We start from the raw sequence: 20,146 nt of genomic DNA on the forward strand, positions 1-20,146 counted from the left end.
GAATAATACTGCAAATTTAAATATGGGTTTGAGTTAAATTTAGTCATTAGTAGGCAGTGTTACCGATCCCAGGATACACTGTAGGTCATTTCTTGTGTACTCTGGTCTTTTTGCATTATGCTCTTCACAGTTATCTGTCTGTTTTTATGACCTTTGTAATTACAAAATAATGGCTTGAACTTATCCAGCACAACTGTCTTCACTTACATTGTTGTAATAATTGAATATAATCCTGTAATAACCCTATAACAATGCACTTATCAGAAAAGTGCCACCCATTTAAGTTGTCCCTAATTGCATGGAGTTATGGTCTATTAGATGGGGTCTGGAATAGCTGCACTTGGCACTTTTATGAAGTGGAGAGATGAGATAAGAAGTGTGGGAAAGAATGCTTTTCTTGGTGTTTTTTATTTTATGAGCTTTTCAGTAACTTTGGGCTAGACATCACCTAGCCCTGCCCTTTTACTTTGTCTATTCATTCCTATGATTTAAATAATGAAACCCCCGTGTTTTGCCTTTCAGCAGTGCTCTTGTACACTATAGTAACACAAGAAGAGTGCTGGGATCACCAGTCACCGCTGTCACAAAGGACTTAACTGCACAGTGGAGATGAAGATGGAAAAATGTTTTTTTGAGCAATGTCACCTTGATAGAATCACAAGGACTGGGTTGAGGATTTCTCCAGAAGTCACTGTACCGCGTTGTGTTTTGAGCTTTTTGATGTGGTATGTCGTGTAAGGTGCCAGTTAACAATAAGACTTCTGCATCAGAAAAGAAAAGAAATATATTTTGTGACTTCAGGTGCATAGAGAGGCACTGGAAGCGCTCATCCTTTAAGCAGCAGTCAGGTGAGACACTCTCCCCGGTGGCCATTAATGTAGAACAAGAAATATCTTCTAACTTATGTGCTCTTATTTTGGGAACAGAGGCCTGATTTGCATACACTCCCACTGCAAAAGTCCCTTTGGTGGTGTCTAAATGATTTGCACGCCAATACATTTTTCACAGATTCATTGCAGTTATACCACAGATTCAATAAAACACGAGTCCAGTTGCTTCTCCAGACTCCTCGGTCCCGCCGTTCTCCAGCCCTCTCACTCTTTCCTCCGTCCTTCAGACCACTCATCTCCGGCTCGGCAGCGGTAATTAACAGCAGCGTTATATCTGGGGAGATACTGCGAGCTATGTCAGAAAATTAGGCTGTGGAATAATGAGGGTTGAGGGACATGTACTGTACTGCTGGTCTGCAGCGCTGCATTAAAATCAAAGGACTTCATAGCTAATTGGAGAGGGGTTAAACTGCTTTGCTGCTTCACCCCTGTCCTGAGCCCTCCGCCCACCCCCGCCCTCAGGAGATGAATGCCTCCCTTTTTACTGTAATTTTGTGTTTCATTTCCATACCAAAGTGAAATTTTTTTTTACTTCTTTACAGGGGGAATCCACACTGGAGAGAAGGTTGAAATAACTTTGGCTGTACTCTATATGAGGGCAATTTAAACTACAAGCAATTACTTCTTGTTATGTTTTTTTTTTCTTCTTCTTCTTCTTTCTGAGACCAGATAGGCCACCCGGCTGGCTTGTTTTCTTTTGAATGGTCACCAATTACCTCAATGTCTTTGCAACTGACCGTAAGATACACACAGCACAAATCAATGCAATGTTCCTTCATTTGAGCCGACCAGTACATTCACTCACACAAGTGGAATTAGCACAGCGCGACACCCCCTCTCCTTCCTCGCCCCTGGTTACAGTGATGGTATCAGCAGCGTGACACTGTATAATGAGCACAGCCATGGTCCACTGCTCCGAAGAATATTGTAAATATACACCCTCTCCATTGTGTGGTACCCCTGTGGACAGCTGCTCAGCTGCTAATTACAATTCAGCAGTTGTATTTATGTATATATTTAAGGGCAAATCAAACCAAATTGTGTTCTTTGCTTTTAAAGCCAAAATATAGAAAATCACCAGTGCATTGAGTCAGCAAGGCTGTTTGTTTTTTCATACACTGCAGCCTGAAAATGACATTTATGCTACATTATCTTGATGAGCAAGCGATATATTTTAATCACAGCAATGCTCTTAGCACCACTAAAACTGATGATGTAATAATTAGATATAAATCAAGAAATGCATTTGCAACATGTTCCGTTATTTTGATTGTGCATCTTGGTTTCCATTTTGGACAGGAATAGAAGTTTGTCGTGGAGTGTGTACACAAGTGCATGAAGATGTGGTAGTAGCTTCAGGATCAAATCAAACAGCATCAAAATAATAACAAAATATGTGGTATATTTTTGAATTAATATGGGGTATCAGCTGAGGATCAGAGGAGGATAAACTTTTTTAAACTTCTTGCCTCTTTTTATGGTTTTTAAGTCAGTGAGAAATAACTGACAAAAAAATTAGCTTTTAAAGCAACAACTTTGTGTCATTTTGTACCAAAAGGATCACAAACCTATAGTAGACACAATATCTCCAGCTCAGGTCTGCATTCAGAAAGTGTGGACACAACAAGCCGGGGGCTACGGAGGCTTCCTCAGCTATCATTGCCCTCCACCTCCAGATGAAGTTTTAGGTCAAGGTTAAATCCAACTGAACCAATTACAGGGGAAATGTTAATGTTGGTTTTTGCTGTTAGTTACAAAACTGTGGCCTTTGTTACCAGAGCACTGCTAGATATTTTAAAAAGTTGCAGCCCAGTGAATTAGTATGACCAAGCAATATATTCTAAGAAAGTGAAAAGACCCTTCCACAGATCAGAGACCACTTCATCAATGTTGGCCAATTCCATTAATTTAATCAGGAAATATTCATGATTGAATCACATCTTTTTAACACCACTAGTTTCAAATACCCTGGTGAAGAATTAGATAATTAATAGGTTTTGCTGAGCACTGGTAAGACATAGGTGTAAAGAGTAGTAAATGCTAATAAAACAGAAAAAAAAGGAATGACTAAAACTTAATTTTTGATCACATTGGAAATATTTGTGACTTGTCACTGGACATTATGGGATTGTGCTGCCCTTATGTCACTGTAGCCGTACCAACCGTGATCTGGTAGCCCCTGAAGAGAGTCATCACATCACATTCGCCATGAAGGTGAATGGAGGGGAGATAAAAGGACCAGATGAAGTTGAATTTTTTTTTTCATACCTCAAACTGGCATCTTATGGCTCCACAAAATGAGTGACCCTGTCATTGTCAGTGCAGCAGCTCATTTCACGTCCCAATGAACTGCACAAATTTAAAGTTTTCTCTTTGATTTCTACCTTTTGGAAAGATCGCTGCAAGTGCACAGACACTGCACTGAGTCCCGAGACACTAAAGTAGTGAATGTACATTTTTTAAATGCCTGGCATCCTCTTTTTTAAGTGTTAATGTTAAAATAAAAACACTTTCACCGCCTGAGTGTTTTGTATTATATATTGAAAATCACCTTGGAAATAGGCCTCCTCATGTTTCACTTTCCCTAACATGGTGTTGTGCTATTTTCCTGCTGCTGCTGCTATTGTTAGGCTTTTTTTTAATTATTATTATTTGTGTGGGTGAGAGCTTCCGCTGTCACTGTCAGTCATTAACACAAGGCACAATGGGTCCTGACGGATGAAAGAAGCAAATTAATTCAAAACTGATATGAGAATTTTAAGCGTTACCATCTTGGCATAAGCGGTTCTTGGAATCTGCTTATTTCACTGGAAATGCAGCCAGAGCTGCAAGATGAACAAATCAACAAAAATGAACAGGAAGTTTGTTTTTTCCAATCATTCTACTGTACATAAATAGCATCAGCATGTTTATCAAAGATTTGAGAGATAAAATGTGCGATGTCAAAATGGCTAATTTCTCAGATATTTAAAATGTTCCCTGGCAGTAAATTATTTCTCCTAGTGTGGTTTTGTGATGATATAGTTTGACAATGATTTTATATATTCAAACACATAAACATCCTGAGATGAATAGTTTTTCATAAGCTTTACATCAAAAATACTTAAAGAAAGACTCTCCATATTTTTTTTGTAATGTCATAAATGTGCTTTTAATGTATTAATTCATCAAGTCTCTTCACTCAGAATATCTGTATTGTAACTGCCTACCTCCATATAGACTTCATCCCTCCAGTCTCTCTATTCTGCTTCCTGATTATGTTCCCAGTCCAGGCAGTGCAGTTGATATGGGAGGGAGGCCACGGCTTTGTTCAGTCCCTAGAGGCAGAGTGTGAGGTCTGCACAGGCTGGAGCTGCCTTTCTCTTGTCAGTAGTTTCCTTGTTGTGGTCGATGAGGCAGTCAGTGAAGGCAGTCAGGCCTTCGCCTTTTCCTTTCAATAGAACATCTGATAGTTTTGCATGAAGTTTACATCCATTTAAACATTTGAATGTGTCTTTCACATTCTCTAGGACAGTTCAGTATGATGGAGAACTGTGTTTTTCAAAGAGAGACTATAAAACCACTAATACTGAAAGCTGGGATTTCATCATGATGTAAAGCCTATTGCTGATTCCTAGTATATGAATAGAGAAATTACAGCCAAATGAAAGGGCTTTACTTTTGAGAAAACAGATAACACCACCGTAAAATACATTCAATTACACTTTCACTCTTTTGTGCTTAATGTCAATTCAGAGGCTCCACACTTTCCTTTAGGACAGCGAGTCTCTTGTAAAGGCAATCGATACAACAAACTGTCCTTGGACTATGGTGTTTTCTGCCTTTATGATATAGCAACCAAGTAACTGCATTTAGAGGTTACAGGAGATGTAATCTGTATTTCTACCAAGTGGAAACCTCCAGGGCTGAAAATGAAGCCAACATGGAAGTTCCTCCAGTGACCACTTGAGGCTGTTTCCAAAAGCGAGTCAATCCCCATAGACTCCCATGTTAAAATGTTTACAGCCTGGTACAAGAAGTGTTTTTGGTTTCAATAGCTAATTTCCTCTTTCATGACAACTGTACAGGGTGGGGATTTTTTATATAACTTACCCATTTAAATTTATCAAGGCAAGGTTATGCATAATTGAGGGTGTGCAGCAGACCAGCCCACTCTGAACTTCAAAATCGCTCCTCAGGAGCCTATGGGTGACATCACAGAGGCCACCTCCATCTTTATTTACAGCCTATGGTTTCTACGGAAACAACAGATCATATGACAACATGTCACTCATTGTGACCCATGGGGAGTTATCACCCAATTCTTGTGTCCCCAATGCTAAATACCAAACATCACACAGACAAAGTTGGTGAATACTTAAATGAACATATAATGGAGCATTTAGCAACACAGCTAAGAGGAGAGTGAATGTTGGTGGACACAACACAACTCCAAACTAAGAGTTTGCCATTTCAGCTTAATGAGGTGATACTATGGTATGTCAGTCTTGATTCCACTCCCCACAAATGGTCAAGAAATTATTTATTCCAGGTTAAAAATTAGTCAGTTCTTTTTTTATTTTACATAAATAGTTACATTGTATTTTGGCAAATGCACTTGTTTGCTTTTTTGCAGAGTTACATGAAAAGACTCATACCACTCTCATGTCTGTTTGTTAAATATGAAGCTAGAGCCAGCTTTGTTTAACCTAGCATTTAGCAGGGGAAACAGCCAGCCTTGCTTTTTCCAAAGGTAAAAACCAGCACCAGTACAGCTCACTAATTATATATCATCCATACAACAACTGAAAACTAAAGTCTTGAAGTTAAGCTAATAGTAACTTGCAGTTTGCAGAAATAAACTGAATAAGAGTATTTCTCAAAATATCGAACTGTTCCTTTAAGTCTTTACCATTATCTTTGTTTCGGCTAATCCCATATGTATCCCCCTTACAGAGGATGATTACGGGCGAGAGGCAGCCTGAGCAGGCAACAACCAAGTGAAATTATCACAGAGGCCATCATAATCTGTTTGTGAGAGCAGAATCGAATCCTTAGTAATTTAGTGTATGGTGGGCACTGGATTCCCTCCCCCCCATAAATCCATTAAAATAGAGTGAAGGATGAAAAAAGTCTAAAAAACACAGGAGCATCTGCAGTAACTCAAATCTGCATTCTGTCTCAATAATGAAATTTGAAAGAAAGCCCTTGAGAGATTAGGGATTCCCCTTTGCCAACAGATGTTTGTGAAATGAAAGAGTTTCAAAGAGAGGCGGCCAGGGGAGGGGTGGAGAGGCAGGGCAAGAAAACAGCCAAAGTGTAATCTTGAGATGGAGGGAAAATGTTTGGATTCTCTCTGCATTTGCGTGGCGGTGGTAAGAGGACAATGGATGAAGCAGATTTCTACATTGTAAATGTATTAGAGTGCAATCCCCCAGCAGAGGAGTGCTGCATCAGGATCAAGACTTAAACAATGTCGCCTTGCCTTTATCTTGCCGCCACACTCTCCAACAGACCTGCAGGAATTGACTCGCAGTCTGTTATTCCCAAAAGCCTGACTCACAAACAGCTCCCTCTCATTCAAGTGCAACTTCATTACTGCTTGAAATATGCTCAGATTCCAGTTTAATCATACTTATAATTCAGTTTACACAGTGCTGCGTCAGACTGTTTCCATAGCAATATAATGTGTGTAAAATTAACTTTATGATAACCTTTGACCTTCAGCTATGATAAAACATCAAAAAGCAGAGGAATCTGAGAAAGAAATTGCTTCAAGATGGGGAGATACAATCTTCCATTCGCCCTCTGCACAAATTCAACTAAAAGAACACTTGTTAAAGACCTCCACTTTATTGGACCCGAGCTGTCACATCTGATAAAGCTCACTGTAACAAAGTGGGCGACCCAGGTACATCAGGGACACCAGGAGATTGGTTGGTGCCAAACTCGTGTGACACTGAAATGCACCTTTCACTTTTCAAAAAAAAGATGTCACAGCTTCAAAGGCAGCAAAGCCATAACTTAAACAATACTATAGCTGTTAGAAATCTGCTCTAAATGGCAGACTTCACTGCAATCTGACCACCACATTTGCCTGAACACCTTGGAATTTAATGATGGCCATGAAACCACATCCAACGTTGGCTCACAAATGAACACATTAGTGTGTGCTGACAGATGAGTCTTAATTGTTACCTCTGGCAAACGGGACTCCACACAAGAGAACAAAAGCTCTCCTCCCAGCACCCTGTTTGATGCAATGTGACGATGACCTTGCTGCAGTGCACCCTCTGCAAGATCCTTAAGAGTTTATCTTGACAGACTCCCAAAGACTGTCTCTCAGGTGTCGCACTGATAGACCAATTCATTTAACTCTGTCACGATCCGGGGCTTTAGAGGCTGCTGCTTGATGAATCCCTATTGTTCCTATGCCTGTCTTGCTGTTTGCACTCCTTGAGGCGAGCTTCATTACTGTTTCAATAGCCTTACCACAGACTATTACCACATGAAATAAACAGCACAATTTTCCATAAGTATTGTCCTTTCTTTCCTATGTGTGATTCCATGGTAACAATAATAGTATGCACTGCTGGATGAATGAATGGTTGATTGCTTGAAATCCTCAGTGCTTCAGTAGGTTTAGACATGTTTCATCCATATGTTCCATCAGCAGATGAAGCATTAAATTGAATGTACTGCCACTTAACACCTCTTCATAACTCATATTTCAATAAACTGCATAATAAAACGAGTTATACTGGACATTTTGAGAAATACTCTTGTTGCTGTCTTGTTTCAGAAGATTGACACCATATCTCATATCTGTACACTGACAATGAAGCTGCAAACATGAGATGGTTAGCCTTGCTTAGCATGAAGGTGGAGACGGTGGAAACAGCTAGCCTGGCTCTAACCTCTAAAGCTCAGTAATTACCGTCTTGTTTGGTTAATCTGTGCGAAAACCTAAACATTAAAACAATTTGGAAGTCACTGCTCCCAGCCAAGAAATAGTTTGGAACATACAGTGACCTTCTGTACAACAATTGTGATTTTCACACTTTGGTTTCTGTATGGTTTAAACAAATGGGATATAAAGAGGTTTCCAGTCTTTGTGCTAAGCTAGCAGCAGATTTGCTAACTTTAGCACAGAGACTGGTAGCAAGGAGAAACACCTAGCCAATATCCGTCTACCAGCACCTGTTAGCTCAATGTTATATCTCGCTCCTTGTTGTCCTGTTGTCACTGTGAGGCTAGCCCTGAGGCTTTAAATTGTCTCATGGCTTCAGCTTCACATTTACCGCACAGACATGAGAGTGGTATCGATCCTCTCATCTAACTCTCAGCAGGGAAGCAAATAAGCTTATTTCCCAAAATGTCTAACTAAGGAATTCCTTTAAGGAATGACTTTATCTATTGTCTTTTCTACTATCGCCATAACCTTACTGTTGTGTTGCTGTATCAAGGATGAGTGTGTGGGGAATACATCAGCATGACAAAGAAGAAGAAAAATAACCAGAGCTTCTCTTTAAAGAATGACTATTGCAGCAGAAAACATTAACTGATAAGAATGATTTAACATCCATGTTGAAAGGTCCAACACACATATACAAGTTTATGATTTGAATTCTGTTTGAAAAGTCATTTTGCATCTCATTTCTATCCCCCATGTATACCTATGCAAAGAAAATGTGTGAGAACCTTTTTCGAACAAGACATACCTTGCAACAGACCGTCCTTGAACATAGCTGCATCTTAAAGCAAACAAAGAAGGCTTATTTTGCCACTGCAGTGTGAACTGAGCCAGGTTCAGTGAGATAAATGCTCACATGGTGACAGAATGATTGGCATGCTTGTATTTTGTCACTGAAAAGTTATAAATATCACTTTGAAGAAGGTGTTTGAGTGAGATTTCCTCCACACCCACACTAGACAACTTTGCATATTAGAGGCTCCATATGGTAGCCAGAGGTGTTTGGAAACTTTTAAATCCAATACCCACTCAATATGATGATGGTAAGCTTCACACAGCAGTGCATTATATAACAGGATACAAGAGGGATGAGAGATATAAAAGATCTAAAGCCTGGTTGTGTCCACTTTTCTCCTGTCGAGCCACTCCCTTCTCTGTTCTTTCTTTTGATTTTTCACTTTAATCTGCTGCTTTGTCTCACGAGAAAAGAAATTTCCAGACAGCTCATTTTAATCTGATATCACGGGATATAAGTGTGGCAGAGTGAAAAAGTCAACTTTGCTCATTTTGTCACCAGCCTTCCTTGTAATACATCAACAAATCACCACAAGTGGTTGCGCCTGGCCGTGCACACTCATCTCCGAGCAGCTGGACTACCTCATTGCCAGGCAGGGAGTGTGTGAATGGTGTGAGTGGTCTTGCCTGGTTCAGCAGTGGGCATGCGGGTGTTAGATGAGCCATTGATCCTTCCCAGCAGGCCTTTCCACCAGGCGATTCCTCCCCTCGCACCAACCCCTCCCCCACGCCATTGACTTTCTGCCATGACGTTCTGCTGTCACGGCAGGACCTGACATTTAATGATCCTCTGATGGAGTAACGTCACATTTATCACTTGCCGGCGGATGTGACGGGGTGTAATCTGAGGGGCGAAAAAACAAACAATATAGCCAGGAAGAGGAGCTGCACTCTGACTGACAGCGGGAGTAATTCAGGTTAAAGTACCCAAAATGACTGCGCAGAAATGTCTTCTGCCGGGACCCCAAATGGGACAGATTTAGCCAGGACAGTCAGGAACTGCATTTTCAGGGGGGTGGGGGGGGAGTCAAACCCATGCAGTGCAGACTTGGTTTAGACTGCATGGTGACACTCCATTTTTTTTTTGTCCTACTGATAGCATCAATTTACCACTTGCTATACTTGCTACCCTTCCCAGGGACAACAATTATCCAGCCATAGCTTAGCAACATTAACGGTGAGTGTGTTGAATATGAGGTAAGAGTGACATTTGGCATTTAAAGAGTTTGGAGGGTGGTGCCATTTTTAAGCCAAAAGCAAAAATACAAATGCAAAAGGGTAAGGAATCAAATGGTGTGTTTAGTTAATCTGACTGAGGCTCGTTAGCATGTCTCGCTAACTAGCTACCTGCCCATCAGTTCCCCCATCTCCATATTTCTTCTTTCATCTCCCACTCACCTGCCTGCCTCACCCAGCCTCACACCTGTTTCCATTGATCATCGGCCCTGCAGTCTCTTGAGCTCTCCCCACGTGCACCACATTCAGTAATCTACCTTGGACTATATATTGTGGTTCCATTCTTTTGTTCTTGTTCCCATGTCCTTATATACACATGGAAAAGTCAGCCAGACACATCCTTTTCAAAGACCTCATAGAGCTAAAGTTAGCTTCATTAGTTAGGTAGTTACAGCCATGAATGCTTAAAGGAGAGCTGCATACCATATTCAAAGATGGAGCCCCGTTCATTCCTATGAAATTTGCTCACCAGGCTCATACTCTGAATTCTCTGCCATTTTTCCATAATAGGCTTCCTCACAATTCTGGGTTTCTTATGGTCAAAAAGCATGCATGTCTTCCACTGGCCAAACGAGCTGACTCCTGATGGCTCCCTGCAGACATGAATGGAATGAATTAATTCAATCATACAGCTCCTCTAGACTTCCCAAATGTTACTGGTCTGAAAAGATCAAATTCTGTTAGTAAAAAGATGAATTTTGCAGACTGGTGAGGCTTAGCAAAATCTATTCACTATTTTACAACCAGTCCTTTTTCTAATGATTGTGTTGGGGCAAAAATGCTTTTTGGCCTTTGTGCATAATGTGGGGAACCCCTCTGGGGCCCACTCACCAATGAGTACCCACAGTTTCAAGAGTTTCCAAGAATTTCAAGTGGTGCTGTAAATCTGCCACTGGTAACAGCAGCAACAGTCACTAACAGGGGCGGAGCTTAGAAAGTTGTCATTTGCATTTTGCATTACACCATTGTAAAATACACTTTCTCAGTTTTCATTCATTGCTTTGACAGCTCAGGACCAAGCATGAAAGCATTTGCAGGTTGGGCCTCTCACCTTGCTGCTGTCTGTGGGAATAGTAAAGGAGAGAATAGTTAATAATGGATATGTGTGTCTGTGTGCAAGATGGTTGATAAAATACACAGAAATAGTCATGGGATATAAGACAGTGGTATCCAACTGAGACAAACTGATGTGTTTCTTGGACTAAGACACTGAACTGCCCAGAATATAGTCCTTGTTCCTGGCCTGCAGTATTCTGAATATCAGAAATTAAAAGTCTTACATTCCAAAGTTATTCACATACTATTTGGTGAGTACAAAGTGTGTGGTTTTGCCTCCAGCAAAAGGTCTGACTTACATCTGAAGGGAAAAATCTGCACTGTAAGTTAAAATAGTGACTCTAAGGTCGAATAATTATGCGTCCCTTCATGTGGCATATTGCCGCACAAAAAAGCTGCCTAACTAATTTTGACTAGAACAAGAAAAAGAAGAAGCAGAGGAAGGAAAAAAAAAAAGAAAAACAATGTCGAAGGACACTGAAAGAGATGTGTTAATTTACAAAAGGCTTGAGGAAGAGTTAATTAAGCCAGCTGCAGGAATGGGAGAAAGTGCTGAGTCCTGGAGACACAAAATATTTATTCATCAGCCCATTAATGTTTAATTCCTTTTTTTCCTATTTTTAAAATGGAGGGAGAATGGAAGAAAAGCTTTGAACATTTGACCTTATATGTAAAAGTGTAGGGTGAGTCTGAGGAGCCTCGGGGATTGTCTTAATCATTAAGAACCGGCAGCAAGGGAAAAAAAAGAGCTTCCTCAATGCTCTGTTGGAGCAGGCTTACATTTTATTCAACTCAGATTATTGCAGCATTTGACTTTCCCCCCTTTTTTTTTTCCTGGTGAGAAAACAGAGAGACTAGTCGACCTCTTTCTGGAGGATCCGTAATTTCTTGAGAAAAATGAATACAAGGCAGATTAAAATCTCCAGCAACATCCTTGTCTGAATTCTGCTCCAAATATCCATCATGTCATACATAACACTTTCATGGTACTGTAGGTAGTGCTCCTTCAATCCAGTGAGCATGTGTCTGATGAAAGCATGGAGCCTGACTGAGGAGGAAACAGTCATGTGCTTGATTTGTCTGAAGCCTAATTATATGGCAACAAACGAGTTGCCAATCATGAGAATATATTGTCTGGTTTTATCTCAGGAACTCATCAAGTCAACCCAATTAAAAGCTGCAATGAGAAAGACATCGGCAGTGAACAGGGCTCTCATTCAGTTAATTCATGATTGCCAATTAAAATAGAATAGCGTGCAAAGTTGTAAAGCTGTCAGGAGGGCCAAGCTAAATTACCCTTTTCCACTTTGAATGATGGATGCGTTCATTCCTCTCTCTTATCTTATTTATTCTCTGGGTAGAAAAGGGGGGTGGGTGGTGGGGCAAAAGCAGGAACAGTTTAAAGAGTGTGTCGCTAATGAAGAAGGTTCCTCCTTTCTGAAAACCGAAGATTGTTTTGCTTAAAAGTTAATTAAATCAAGTACAGTATGCCAGATTCATGCAGAAGGCTTTTGTCTAACCATAACTTCTAAAAATGTAATCCAAGGAGAGAGATTGCATTGCAAAGTCAGTATTGATAATATATTATAACCTTTTTGGTATAGGTGGCTATAGGTGCAATATTAGGTGCAATTATAACCATCAGCACACACTGACAGCATGAATGAACTTATTTCTAAGAAACCGTGTGAAAGAAAATCCAAAAAAATCACTGTTGTGTCAACACAGTGCTTTAAATGCCATTTTTAAATGTGTCCACAACAGTTAAAGTGAAGGCAACTTATCCTGGTGGTGTCTTCTGCACCATTAGCCACTGTTGCCTTACTATTGATGGCCTAATTAAAATGTGTCAGGCTGAAATATGTCACATTTTTAAAGGCTGAAATTGATAGCTCACATTAATTTTCACTTTCTCAAAATGACCTTTAATTTCGCTCTCCAAATGCAGGCTTGTGTCTACACCATCACACCCTCCTGTTTCCGCTGCTGAAACAATATGTCAAAGAGCTTTGACAACACATGGTGGAAGCTGACCGTTCCTCTGAGCAGGGTGTCTCAGCTCAAATTGTAGTCACTCTTAGATTTCAAATATCCATGAGAAAATGATATGTCAACACCTCCCTATAGAGTAATGGTTTTCTACATTTTTTTTCTGTTAATAACTCATCATTGATAACCTCCACCTTTCAGCTTCCTTCCACTTCCTTTTGCAATTTTCTCCCTTACACTCTTTTCCTGGTCGTTCAGCTTTGATATTTCCCCCTCGGGATTCTCCCTTTGTGAAAGCAGAACAAGGTCCAGATCCAGAAGTGTCACTGTGGTGAGGTTTTCCTTGAAACAGGCAGGGGGAATGTGATAGTTTCCATCTGGGCTCCAGTAGCCAAGAGTTTGTTCTCATCCTCAGGAGAAGTGCACCACAGGTCAAGCTCTTTGCAACAGATTAAAAGAGAGTGTCACTAATGTCACCCGGCCGGGGAATCAATGGCATAGCGTAGGAAATGAAAGCTGTGACGGATGCGGACGACCACATCAGCTCCTGTCACCGGGTGTCCATGATGCATTTTCTTCATCCTGGCAGCTGCTGGGACCTGAGGGGGGTCCTGTCAGCTGAAGCCAGTGTGGCCCCCACACACCCCTGAACCATAGAAAACCCATGGGGGCCTTTCTCGAAAAGGCTTACAGGGCTCGGAGACATTCACACCATCAGCTCAATCAACTTGTGCCACTCTGAACTGAGCTTTGCTGCTGCAGAACTGATCTCATTTCAAATGTGGTTTTATCCTCACATCAGAAATCAAAGTGATAAAAGTTTGAAATTGAGAATAATTAAGTTAAAGAGAGAAACAATGAACTGACAGAGAGCAGAGGGATTTTGTGGTATGATAAGACTTTTTTCTCTGGCCACATTGATAATCAGAGCTTGTTGTTGCTTAATCTTTTATTTCACATACTGATTGCACCCACTTTTCAGACAATGGATTTAATCACCATTTGTCATCCTCCTTTCATTTTTTATTTCCTCTGTCTTTTTCTGTATGTGAGTAAAATCCATATTAGATGTTGTCATTTTCGACCTAACAAATATAGCTTTAGATTTTACTCCCATATTATTGTTGAGGTTGGCTGAGAATGAAGAAAAAGCTTGCTTGGCAACCCCACCTCCCATCAGTTACTGCCTGTGGTCCTCTCATGGGCTGTATTTTAACCATGGCAGATTTACCACTTGAAATACTTAGTAATTTCTGAAATAATGGGTCCTTTTTCTCAGACAGGGTTAGACAAAAGCAGGCCTTTAAATTCTGCCCAGCGACTGTGACAACAACATAACAACTTTAGTTTGCAAAACTAGCTAGCTAGCTTATTTACATAATGTTACCTCATGAGTTTTTTGTTTTTTTTATGTGTTCGGCTTATTGTTTGAAGTGTTTTTAAAATGGTTCTTTTAAATGCACTGGTTTGTAATGGAGCTGGTTAGTCTTAGTTTTATTGGCATAAAGGGAAAAAAATGTATGATCAGACTGTTATTTGATTCTAACAAAGCATAGTTCCCCATAGTTCCCAACAGGTCCCTGTCCATAGAAGCAACACTGCATTAGGTTACTAGAGTTTGCGAGTAAGATAGTTAAACTAACATGCTAACGTTCCTTCAGACAGGATTAACATAATGTTTTAATCCATTCCTTAGACTTTTTACTATTATAAGTTTGATTTTGGGCATATTAAAAAAATACTCATGAACACCACTTAAACAAGTAGAGATATCCAAAGTTTGAGAGGCCTGCTGCCCAGTTAAGGTTGTTTAGCCAATTTGACAATCACTGCTAGGGGGAAGCATTTAGCAAACAAATTACTTAAAGCCAGTGGCCACAAGGGAAATCAACAATTTGCAAAAGACAGTTTTGGCAGGTTCATCCTTGATTGTCAAGCAAAACAGGTAGTTTCATAATTATCTTTTTTGCTCCTGAGGGTTTATTCCATTATGAGGCAGCATGAGGGTGTAGCATTAGGTGCAGCATCATTTTAAGAAAGGGAGGTAGGCTGTACTGCAGTTAAAAGCAAATATTGGTCCTTTTTCCCAGTTTTGAACACGATCCCCTGTTCCTGCTGTAAAGTCAATTTCTTTCTTTGTGCCTTTTTAAAACCATGCTTTATATTCACTTCCTGTGTTCAAGAAGTACAAAAAAATGATTGGTAATGTATTTTGCTCTGTTTGCCCTCCACCCACTGACTCAGCAAGTGTTCTTGGCTCATGCAATCCCATTCATATAAAGATGGAAAGACAATTTAATGGGGGGAATAGAAACTGCTGGAGTTAATGAGAAACATTTGAAATATGCCCAATAAGAAGAATAAGAAGAAGAAAAAGAAGAAGACCTGTTATACTTCTCCGTTTTCTACTAGCATTCATTACCCAGTGTATTCTGTCAACCCAACTCCTCATGCGTGCCTCTGTATTCCCATCTGACACTTGTTGGTTGATTGAGTCCATTAGATTATCTCTGTTCATTTCCTTTTCTTGAGATTGGGGACTCACTTCTGTCATCAGCGGGACGGTTCAGGCACAATGGGAGCACTGGATTTGGCTTGACAGGACTGCATTTGATTTTCAGGATCAGGGCGCTTCACCTGACGCAAACACCACCTGGATTGTTTGCCATGGTGTTTGTGTTCACCTGTGTCTTGCAACAAAAATAAAAAAAAAAAAGAAAAAAAAAGAAGAGCTGCTTGTTTCCTTGTTACATGGTGGCCAGGAAACACGGGGGATTGTTGAAGCAAACAGAATGCAGATGCTTGTGGTGTGAGGGAAAAAGAAAGAAGAGGCGCAAGCAGATGAAGGGATGAGGGGATAACAAGCTCTTTGCCAACCAGGCAACCATGAGTGCCATGGCTCTGCTGGAGTGAATGCAACAGGCCTGGGTTTTTCAGCCTGACTACTGGAGCATGTGAACACACATCTTCCCCGCCATGGGAGAGGAGACTGTCATGACAAAGCCAATGCCTTTGCCTCTTTTTTTTTCTATTGCTGTCCTTTCCTGCTCCTCATCTATGTCTCTGTCTCGTCCTGTCCTCATTTCTGTCTTGTTTGTGCTTCCTCTCCGCTTCTCTTTCTTTATTTGTCTCTCATTGTATGTAACACAAGGTGACATTATTTCCCCTCTTTTTTTTCAAAATGGAAAGAAAAACAGCTGGGTGATATGTAGTCAAGGCTGGCTGTCAAAGCGAGGAATGTTTGCCACCTTTCAGGGAAATCCTAATTGAAAACCCCTGGCTCTGGAGGTACAACAAATAAACTAGAAATGAATAAACTAGAAACAAATACAGACCTGATTTGATATATAACCATGAGCAGCATTTCTTAAGTGATTGTTTGTCTTAATATGAAGAAATAAAATAGAATTTCACCTGAGAATTTAAATTGTAATATGCCACTAAAATCCATCCTTTTGTTTAAACACTCATCCTCTCTAGACTTGAAAAGTAGAATTAGAAAGTATATGCAAATAGTTGCTCCTTTGCAGACGGTAGAAGCTGTATGCACCTTGGATTTACAGCAGTTATAACAGATAAAAGGAATCAAGTTTTAGGAAAATAAATGAGTAAAAAAAAAATTTTAATATCAACTCCAAACAACTCCTGCAGCAAAATCTCTCAAAACCTCTGCTCTTCATCTTGTATCCTCATAGTTACGCATAAATATGGCTAAATACACTTTTATCTCAATGCACATGGACAACCCCCTCAAGCTTCCATTGTAACAGCAAATTTTTTGCTAATGCCTCATTTTAATGAGGGAAAAAGTCGCAACGTTTCCACTTTGACAACAAATCGACTTTGTGCACTGCTGTCATGAGCCTTGCTAAGAGTTTAAGCTAAGCTATGCTATGCTGGTCCAAAGCAGTGTATTTAGCCACATTTTCAGGCCAAATATAAGTGTTTGGAACCTGAGCTGACGGTCTTTAGAAAGTTAGCTTCAGCTTAGCTTGTTTTTTCCCCCATTGTGAAACCGACTCTGCCCTGTCACCCCCCATTTTTGTAAGGTTTATGAGAGGTGAACTTGTGGGCCACTAAATCAGTAAGCTAAAGGAGATAAAAGTGGCAGGTTGGGTGAGATGTCTGGATTTGTTGATGCAGGTTCCCATTTCTGATGCTTCAAATATTTCATATTACATTGGGTCAGTGAGAACTGAATGGCAGCCAGTAGAGTTTTAACCACAGATTTCCTCCAGCCTCACCTCCGTGCAGCGTATATTACAGTATATTATAGCGGCTATGTTGACACGGAGGATCTCCACTGACAGCCTTATTTCCCTTTTGTAGGTGCAGATCTGTGTGTGAATTGAGAGTGCAACCCAAACTGCAATGGCTCTCCTGCTCTGTGACACACAGACCACTGAATGCGAGCAAGTTGGTGTGTCATTAGGATTCGGATCAGGATGCTGTCTCAGTCGACACAAACTGAGGTGAATGAACATGTCTGTCTGCAGTGAGACGTTTCTCTTTCAGAACCTGCTGTGACGCGTCTGGAGGGAAATTGCTGAGAATGACCTCTGTACTTGTCTGTTATCTACACCTCCTCTCAATCTCAAGTATTTACCTAGATTTCTTTCTCCCTTTTAAGGGTTCTCTGTCTCGATCTTCTCAAGGAAGAATGAATGTCACTTTACTTCTAGATGCGCTTTGCATAAGTGATATTGCCTGACACTGTATGAAAGATGCCACAAGTTCATGATAAACTTTCAGTAACATTGATTATTCACATAGATGCAGAAGATTGTCCTTGAAGAATGACGGTCTCTGCAGTGCTGGCAGCCAGTGTCACCAACCACCAAGTCATAATTTTGCTTGCGTGCAAAATTGCATCTGCAAGCATGACAACATTTTCAACACACTGTATATCAATGAGGATTAAGACAATTTTATATATGGAGGGAGCATGCAGCTGTACCGTGCTCTGCAGTATCCCCCCATGAGGAAATATGAGAAAAAAAATAAAATACCTAAAAAGGGAATGGGGTTGATAAAAACCTGTTACAGTAAATTATTCGAAGTCTAACCCTCTGGAAGACAAGTTCTAAGCTGCAACTCAGCAAGATTGCCATTCCTCCCCCGTAATCTATTTAACCCTCAGGGGAGCGAGAGGTATGGGCTAAATTAGTGTAATCTGAATGAGGTTGGTTTCTTGAATATGGTGGTTTGAGCCAGTGAAGGATTGCATCCGCCTCTAGCTCCTGCAGCCTGACAGACAATGAGGATATGACCATCTGAATCGATACAGCCAATCCACCACGATTAGGTCATCCATTAGTTCACTTGATCTTTCGACCCTCTAACATTGCATCTGATGAAAATGTAATCACTCAATACTTGCTGGATGATTAGTCCAAAACCCTGCTTCTCAAAGAGGAGGAGCAGGAATGTTTTGATGCAGCATATGCAAATAAGACGGGCTTTTGTATTTTGGTCATGGTGATGGCGTCAGGGGGACATTAACTCCCCGGCCTTGTCTCTTGAACATCAAGGCCCCTCTGTTGCCTCAGATCCCTGGCTCTCTGCAGCCCTATGAACTCCATGTAGTGAAATGCATATTCACATACTGTGTGCTGTGTAAAACCGACAGCGGCTGAAACAAACCCTGCTCCTGATGTGTCTGAGCTTAACAGATTTTTTTTTTTTAAATCAGTCAACAAAAAGAATTAAGAGAAAAATAAAAACAATTAAAGGGGCCACTTTAACTCATGTGCAAATGTCTCGGTGCAATTACAGAGCGGAGAAGGAGTCAAAGATGAATTAGAACAACCACTAAATGGAATTCAATTTGAAGATAAATCAGGATCCCACTGTCAAGATCACGGTGTGAAAAAGGTCACTAGCTTTTGACTCATTGCTCCACCGGTGCTAAAGAACCCAAGGAGCCGACCGCAGCGCAGTGAGCGCTATTTTCATAAACTTAAAAAACTTGAATCAAAATTAATTAAACTGTGAGCGTACGGACATTTCCATATTTCACTGTGGATTTTCTTATCTGCATCTGCATAATAAGAAGAACCAGATCATGTGTGTGTGTTTGTGTGTGTGGGTGCATGTGTTTGTGTGTGTGTGTGTGTGTGTGTGTGTGTGTGTGGCTATTTCATCATTAATCTCCTTCTCTTGTGTGAGCGGTGATGTTCTGAAAAGCTAACACATGTTATGACAGCTCTTTTAGCTGTGAGCACAGCAACATGTTTTTCTTTTAAATGTCCACTGGGGAAATCAATACCTTGTTTAGAGCTGAAATTGGCCAGTCAATGTTACAATCATCTGTTTCCAATGACAGTGAATGGCAGTAACTGGAATTATAATGTCAACTGCCTGTTAGCAGGTCAGAGATTTCCCAGCAATTAACATCACTGATCAATTTATCCACTTATTTATTTGCTGTTATGAGCATCGGCCCATATATATCCATGTGTCATGTGTCAGTAAGAACATTATTATTGGTCCATAGGCTGCTACCATGTCCCATCATTGTTTTTCTTGTTAGTGTGTGACCAAAAAAAGTGGCGGTGTGTAACAGGGGAGCAGATAACTGTAAGCCAAGTGAGCAGAGGTCAGAGCATCCTGACGAGGGGGTGGTGATGGTTGTGGTTGGGGTAAGTGTGGAGGAGATGTAATGTGGTTAAATGCCGGGGCCGGCCGTGGGATCCGGAGGGAGCGGGACGCCTGCCACATCACCCCGGGCATCTCCTGACCGTGCCTGATTGATGGGGAAGAGCTGACGAGCCGAGCTCCCAATGTCACTCTCCAATTAAATAACTCTCACCGCTGAACCCCCCCCCCCACCTTCCTGCGATAAACCTCCCCTTTCTCCTCCCTTTCACCTCTCCCTCTATTATCACACACCCACTCTCCCCCTGCACTCTATCTCCATACATCCTTTAAGTTGAGATCTTACTTCACATGCTCTCCATCCTTTTTATCTTGTCATCATCCGCCCTTAACTTCCCTCCCTTTCCCTTTGCCTCCAAAACCATTATTCTTCCTTCTTTTCCAGTTTTTAGAGTCTCTCTCTTTTTTTGTGTGTGTGTGTGTATTGTCCAGTGTTTTGAATTTCAGCTTTGCTAACTGCTCTTCCAGGTATGACAGACAGAGGCTGCTCTTTCTATTAGTTTGGGTCAGTGGCTGCCTCCGAAATGACAGAGCAGAGAAGACCAGAAAAAAAAGAGCAGCACTGTTCTAA

This window comes from Trachinotus anak, unplaced genomic scaffold, assembly GCF_046630095.1.
Source record: "Trachinotus anak isolate AG129_WGS33_773 ecotype Australia unplaced genomic scaffold, CSIRO_AGI_Tana_v1 ptg000009l, whole genome shotgun sequence".
Taxonomy (NCBI): domain Eukaryota; kingdom Metazoa; phylum Chordata; class Actinopteri; order Carangiformes; family Carangidae; genus Trachinotus; species Trachinotus anak.